Here is a 6,516-nt window from a genome sequence, read left to right on the forward strand (position 1 = left end):
CCGGAGGGTCCAACGATATAGACCAGACCGGAGGGTCCAATGATACAGACCGGACCGTAGGGTCCAACGACACGGAACTGGAGGGTTCCGCTGAGACACACCGACCGGAGGGTCGTATTGTAGCCTTGAGTGGCATATGTGTTGTATGTGGTATTTTGGGGAACTCACTAAGCTTCCTGCTTACAGTGTTTTGTGTTATGTGTTTCAGGTTTCCTCAGGATCACGGGACGGCGTCGGCTCGATTGTACACACCAGAGGAAGCGGTTGTTTTGAAGATCCTGGTTTATTAATTGATTGAACAAAAGAGTCATGTATTGTAATTTAAACAAAATGGGATTTTTATGAAAAGTGTTAAGGAGAAAAGTAATTTTAAATGAAAATTTTGTTTTGAAAAATTTCGGCGTTACAAGTTGGTATCAGAGCCTTGGTTTGAGGGATTCGGATGCACCTTCGGGTAAATCTGAACTCAAATTGAGGAAGTAAGAAAGTTTTTCAAAGAATTGAAATTCTAAAAGTGAATAAGAGTTCAAAGTGAAAGCGAGAAAGAGCAGTGTGTACAATCAGCCAGAGCCCGAACGGTGATTTCCCAAAATACCCTTACTTTTGTGTTATGAGATATTTATGATACATTTTGTTAGATATTATGCATGCTAGAGGCAGGCTAGGTATTTCATATCTTAGGACTAGAGTGGCCTGATTTGTGATGCCTTAGCCTTGGAGTTGCTGTTATATGTGTTGTGCTTTTGAGTATGAGTGAGAGTATTCAGTTGGAATCCTCTTAGGGGATTTGAGTAGAGGAGTAACCTAGGAGAGACGCCTAGATGAGTATTGTGGTGCTTATCGAAAGAATAGTTAGAACCCGTGAGGGGTAGAGTTGCAGAGTTCAGTGGTGCTTTTGAGAATGAGCAGAGCAGGCGGAGTTATCACCCAGGGTGAGTTCTATGTATTCTTCGATGCCCGAATGTTGCTTGCTTCGTGCTTTGTGGAACTCTCGATGATGGGAGTCATCTACCAAGTGGATATGACGATATTCAGGAGGTAGATGGCTAGCATCATTAGGAGCTCTTCAGCAGCTGATGGCGGAGAAGTGGGAGTGACCTTAGCCAGATGAGTACGCTTGCGGAGTAGAGCATTTCGCTGAGGAGTAAGCACGCATGGCAGAATTAGTGAACGAGAAGGTTGAGCAGCTACTTAGGGATTCTGGAATGGTCTGTGTGGAAAGTATGGGTAGATGTGGCAGGTAGTATGGGCCCGTACTACCGAAAGAAGAGGACCCATACTCGATACAGGGAGTATTTTGAAGGTTCTAAGTGGCAGACTGAGGAGTGATGTTATGGTTCGAGTACCATACATCGGAGCAGATTGGGGAGTAATGTCATGGATCGGGTTCCATGATTGATAGCTGATTGAGAGGTGATTCCATGGTTTGAATACCATGATTTGCATCAGATCGAGAGGTGATGTCGTGTTGGGGTTTAGGAGTAAAACCCTGCGGATTGAAATTTATGTCGATTTCCCTCCAGTGTATCAGGCAGCATGTCTGCCGCGAAGTAAGGATATATCGTGAGCATGTAGTCGGTTGGGACTGAGGTGGTCAAGGACCACGTTGCACCCTATTTGAGTATAGTAGGGTATGTGGTAGCAGTATCAGTGGGCAATCCAGTTGAGTATATCAGGGCGGCAGCTCTTCTATCTATGATGGATATTAAGTATGGGAGTGGAGTCCCAGTTCTTGTGAGGATTCAAGTGATGGAACTTGGGTGGAGTAGTCGAGGGCGAGGAGTACGCTGAATTATGGTTTCAGTCTAAGAGTCAGTGATCTTACTGGACAGTTGAGGTATTCGGTATTGGGATGGTATGAGGCTTCGAATGGCTAGAGACAGTCGCGATGAGAAGTCCCTGAGGATTTCTTCGGAGATTTAGGGTATTTGAAGTTTCTTGATCTCTAAGTGGGGGAGATCATTGGACGACGTGTGGCACCTTCCGAGGGCAGGTGCGATATTGCTAGTGGAAACAGTCTGTGGGATGGTTATGCGTCAATTGGTGTTGGTTCAAACCCTAAGTGGGGGAGAACCGGGTATTTTATTGAAGGAACCAGAGATTGTGCAAGAGAGGTTAGGGGTTGGATACAAGAATCTGGTGGTGACCAGGGCCATTTCAAGGGGAAGACTCATAATGGTGGTACGGGCAGTTAAGAACTTCTGGGTCGAAGTATGGATTGCATATGTCCCTTTTTGGATGGATAGGGGATTATCGAGCGGCCAATTTCCGGGCCGGTGTGTGTATTTCTTGCGTGGATTTTGAGCAGTAGGGGAAAAGGGTTTCGGAGGATCACCAGCGTATTCTGAAGCGTTAGCGCTTTCTTTGTTTCCAATTGAGTGTTTGAGTACACTGAGGTTGCACATTGAGTAACGGAGAATTATTTATGGAGTTCAGAGGAAATTAATTGTTGTACATGTATGGTGCTGGGAGTAGGAGAGCAGTGTTTGAGGCAGGATATCGTGATGTCCGTAATGGTGATCCGTGGTGACCGGGAATAATGTCTCGATTTCGGAGTTATTTAGAGCCTCGAGTTTGAGACGACCAGTGGTATATCATGTATCTACGGTTCTAGTGGGAGCCCTTTGAGTATTGACAGCAAGAGGGATTATCTAGAAGATGGATCTCCGCAGAGGTAAGTAATTTTGTTATAGTGGTTGCCGCCAGAGTCTGTGATGCATATGTGGGACAAGTGTGTGTAGCTATCTATGATAGTCTATGGGCATGAGTGAGTGGACATAGTGTGGCGTTAAGATGAGTTGAGAGTATGGGGTGAAGCTACGGGGAGCCGTAGTATTCACTAGTCAGAGGATGTTGTGATGTTACGGGGAGCCGTAGTATTCACAAGTCAGAGAGAGGGAGTCGTGGTACTACGGGGAACCGTAGTACCCACTTGACAGTTGGTGTTGTGGTGCTACGGGGAGTCGTAGTACTCACTAGTCAGAGGCCGTCGTGTTATTGCGGGGAGCCGTAATACTCACTAGACGGCAAGAGAGTGTGATGTTGGGGTGTTCCCCTATCAGTGTTGATGCAGAAGAGTTTTAGGCCTGAGCAGCCTTAGTATAGAGTTTTGGAGCCTGGTGGTTGAACCAAGGGCGGAACTAGGGGTCAGAGTTGAGTCGATCGTCGGTTGGATTGTATTTTTCGTATGAGTAAAAGAGAATTTCGTGACTTGTGAGTCACTGGGCCGGGATTGTGGTCACGGGGAGGAAGCTAGTGAGATATTTTGGATCACGTTATAGGTGATCTTTGGGGGTTTAGTTGTGGAGTCAAAAGCTGAACTGGTGCTCAGTATCGAAGTGGGATATGAGAAATGAGCTAGAGTTTGTCATGGTGATATCTAAGGACACTTCAGAGCGAGCGGACGATTCAGACGCTCGAGGACATGCTTCGGGCATGTGTATTAAATTCGGAGGGAGTTGGGACACATATTTACTCTTGGCTGAGTTTTCTATACAGCATCCATCATTCGAGCATTGGTATGCCCCCTTTTGAGCTGTTGTATAGGAGGAGGTGTCGGACCCCCCCCCCCCCCATTTGCCGGGGAGAGGTAGCGCATGGACCCGAGAATCCTTGCGAGCAGATCCAGAACATGTGCGATACATGGAGTAGTGGCAAGGTTGACAAGTGGATTTCCTTGGGTAAGGAAAGAGAAAGGTATGTAACCCCGAGAGGGAGTGTTGGTTCATGGAAGTGAAAGCAGTAGTGAGAATGGATGATTTGGAGTATGGTGGTTGAACACTGTGTCTGTGCCAGTGGTATGGAAGCACATCCGGGTTGGGTGTCTGTTGAGGTTGCGGAAGAATCTCCAGTGGTTTAAAACCAGAGGAGTTCGGAAGGAGATACAAGGATAGAGCCTTGGATCTAAGTATGGTTGTGATCTGGAGGTTATGTTTATAGTGGTAATTCATCTTGGGGATGTCTGATGATATCGTCAGTGTGTCGGGTTTTTCCAAACCGAGGATGTAGAGCAGGCTCAGCATGTGTATGCGATTTCGATGGAGAGCTCATGGGAGTTGCTCAAGGGCTGCAGGGTGTGTCATCCTGTCAGCACGGAAGGAAAAGAGTTAGATTCCGAAAGGAAGCGGGATAAGTCCCAGCAGTCGGCATCGGGTCAGGATCCGGTGGTTCAGGGTGATATCTAGCTTGGTAAGGGCTTAATGATTGTTGTGATTTGGAGTGATGAAAGTATCATCGGGTGATCATTTGGCTAATAAGGGTTGTAATCAGAGAAAGAAGCCGATGGTCGGCTTGATTCGATTGCCGCGACTCTGTGAGAAGGAGACAGACCTTATAGGGGTTTGGTAACAATGTTTGAAGGAACCTGGTCTGGTTAATGCTAGGAGGTGCACTGCGAGAGTAGTTCTGGAGTTGTGTGCCGCAGGCTTCGAGGACGAAGCCTAATTTAAGTGGGGGAGAATTGTAACATCCCGAGTTCAGGAGTGCAAGTTCAGGGTTCAAAGTGTAAATATGAAAGAGCAACTCGGCGAGTCCATGGGAGGACTCGGCGAGTAGGGTCGCGATTCTGGTCGCGTGTTAAGTGGCCTACTCGGCGAGTCAGCGGCTGGACTCGACGAGTTGGTGCTGTGTGGAGAAAACCCTAATTTCGGAGGATGAGCCCTATATAAAGGACATTATACCCTCTCCCCAGCCTCTTTACCCTCTCTTGAAGTCCAGAAAACCCTAGGGAGCGTTTTTGAGTGGTTTGAGAGCATTTGAACCTTGGAGAAGAGATTTTGGAAGAGATCTTGGAGAGTTAAGAGGCTTGGAGCAAGGGGCTTTGCTAGGATTCGTATTTCTCTTCTGTTGGAGTTTCCTTTTGAGGTATTATTTCGTTGCTTGGTCTTTTATTCTTCATTTTGAAGTTTTTGGAAAAGATAGCATGTGGTGTTTTGAGTTGGAGGTTAGATTTGAGGTTGCTACCTCAGATCTGGAATGGTGATCCGTGGTGACCGGGAATAATGTCTCGATTTCGGAGTTATTTAGAGCCTTGAGTTTGAGACGACCAGTGATATATCATATATCTACGGTTCTAGTGGGAGCCCTTTGAGTATTGACAGCAAGAGGGATTATCTAGAAGATGGATCTCCGCAGAGGTAAGTAATTTTGTTATAGTGGTTGCCGCCAGAGTCTGTGATGCATATGTGGGACAAGTGTGTGTAGCTATCTATGATAGTCTATGGGCATGAGTGAGTGGACATAGTGTGGCGTTAAGATGAGTTGAGAGTATGGGGTGAAGCTACGGGGATCCGTAGTATTCACTAGTCAGAGGATGTTGTGATGTTACGGGGAGCCGTAGTATTCACAAGTCAGAGAGAGGGAGTCGTGGTACTACGGGGAACCGTAGTACCCATTTGACAGTTGGTGTTGTGGTGCTACGGGGAGTCGTAGTACTCACTAGTCAGACGCCGTCGTGTTATTGCGGAGAGCCGTAATACTCACTAGACGGCAAGAGAGTGTGATGTTGGGGTGTTCCCCTATCAGTGTTGATGCAGAAGAGTTTTAGGCCTGAGCAGCCTTAGTATAGAGTTTTGGAGCCTGGTGGTTGAACCAAGGGCGGAACTAGGGGTCAGAGTTGAGTCGATCGTCGGTTGGATTGTATTTTTCGTATGAGGAAAAGAGAATTTCGTGACTTGTGAGTCACTGGGCCGGGATTGTGGTCACGGGGAAGAAGCTAGTGAGATATTTTGGATCACGTTATAGGTGATCTTTGGGGGTTTAGCTGTGGAGTCAAAAGTTGAACTGGTGCTCAGTATCGAAGTGGGATATGAGAAATGAGCTAGAGTTTGTCATGGTGATATCTGAGGACACTTCAGAGCGAGCGGACGATTCAGACGCTCGAGGACATGCTTCGGGCATGTGTATTAAATTCGGAGGGAGTTGGGACACATATTTACTCTTGGCTGAGTTTTCTATACAACATCCATCATTCGAGCATTGGTATGCCCCCTTTTGAGCTGTTGTATAGGAGGAGGTGTCGGACCCCCCCCCCATTTGCCGTGGAGAGGTAGCGCATGGACACGAGAGTCCTTGCGAGCAGATCCAGAACATGTGCGATACATGGAGTAGTGGCAAGGTTGACAAGTGGATTTCCTTGGGTAAGGAAAGAGAAAGGTATGTAACCCCGAGAGGGAGTGTTGGTTCACGGAAGTGAAAGCAGTAGTGTGAATGGATGATTTGGAGTATGGTGGTTGAACACTGTGTCTGTGCCAGTGGTATGGAAGCACATCCGGGTTGGGTGTCTGTTGAGGTTGCGGAAGAATCTCCAGTGGTTTAAAACCAGAGGAGTTCGGAAGGAGATACAAGGATAGAGCCTTGGATCTAAGTATGGTTGTGATCTGGAGGTTATGTTTATAGTGGTAATTCATCTTGGGGATGTCTGATGATATCGTCAGTGTGTCGGGTTTTTCCAAACCGAGGATGTAGAGCAGGCTCAGCATGTGTATGCGATTTCGATGGAGAGCTCATGGGAGTTGC

The sequence above is a fragment of the Lactuca serriola genome, chromosome 9, assembly GCF_051521515.1.
Source record: "Lactuca serriola cultivar US96UC23 chromosome 9, Lser_US96UC23_V15, whole genome shotgun sequence".
Classification (NCBI taxonomy): Eukaryota; Viridiplantae; Streptophyta; class Magnoliopsida; order Asterales; family Asteraceae; genus Lactuca; species Lactuca serriola.